This window comes from Globicephala melas, chromosome 20 (genome assembly GCF_963455315.2).
Source record: "Globicephala melas chromosome 20, mGloMel1.2, whole genome shotgun sequence".
In the NCBI taxonomy this organism is placed as follows: Eukaryota; Metazoa; Chordata; class Mammalia; order Artiodactyla; family Delphinidae; genus Globicephala; species Globicephala melas.
In genome coordinates this window covers 40,696,212-40,697,424 of record NC_083333.1, presented here as the reverse complement: position 1 = coordinate 40,697,424, position 1,213 = coordinate 40,696,212, and positions in this window count along the sequence as shown.

Sequence of the window (1,213 nt, the reverse complement as noted above, 5' to 3'; positions counted from 1 at the left end):
TATTCATTCTTCTTCAGATTCTTTTCTCATCTAGGTTATCACAAAATTAGTAGAGTTCCCTGTGCTATACGGTAGGTCCTTGTTAGTAATAAGGTGTACCTTTGAACAGTTAGCTTGACTTGTAACTTATGTAGATCTACGTCCGTGCAACTCCGTTTGCACTGCTGCCCCTGTCCACTGCCCCTGGCGTTTGGGTGAGGGGACTTGCTCAGGGTGACCCCTTCAGGCCTGGGGAGAGGACACTGGCTACAGAAGGGTCTCCCAAATGCTCTGGCTGGGGTGGGCCCAAGCATCGCCAGGAGTGGGAACAGGGCAGGACGGTGCAAGGCCCCAGAGGTGAGGGTGGGTGTGCTCCTGCCATTTTTGCTCCCCTTTGTCCAAGGGGAGGAACCTCGAGGCCAGAGGCTGCCCACGGCCTGGCCCAGTGGGTGTGTGCCCAGCCGGCCTGGGGAGGGCTCTCAATAGCAGAGGTAGCTCCAGCCACACTTCCCAGCGAGGCGAGGTGTGTGGGCGGGGATGGAATGTCAAAGGGAAAACAGGGAGACAAGAAAACAGAGATAGGATGGGCCAGAAATAGCGCGGGCCAGGGCGAGATACCAGGGGCCAGTGGTGGTGGACGGAAAGGCTGGAGGAGGGTCAGGACCTGTCCAGAGAATGTCCATCTCCGAGCGGCCCCCTCCTCCCCCCTCACCCACCTCAACCGTCCCAAAGTACGATTTCAGGGCTTCAGGAGCCCAAAAGGCAGGGTCCCAAGCATCAGGATTCTATTCTGGAGCTGCGTCTCCCTGGGTCTCTGAGTAACCTTCTCCCCGTCCTGAGTGGGTTGGGGGAAGGGAGGGGACGAGGCCTTGCCGCTTGAGTCACCCCGCTTCCAGTTCCTGGCCTGGGCGACTCCACTCACAGGCTGACACAGCTGGGGCCCCACCCGCCTTGCCAGCCTGCCTGCCTGCCCCTCCCTCCCCCAACAAGCCAGGGGCGACGCCTGCCCCGACAGGCACCCTTCCCACCGAAAGGCCACCCCTCCCCGGCCCGCATGCGTGCGTGCGTGTCAGCGCGCGCGCGCACACGCACACACGGCAGGAGTTTCTCTCCCACCTGCTGAGAATCCTTGGGAAGAGGGAGGAGTACTCATTAATAAGAGGCCCCTTCCTTGTATATTTGGGGACACTGAATTTGGAGCTAGGAGAGGAACTTCCCCAAGGTCACACAAGCA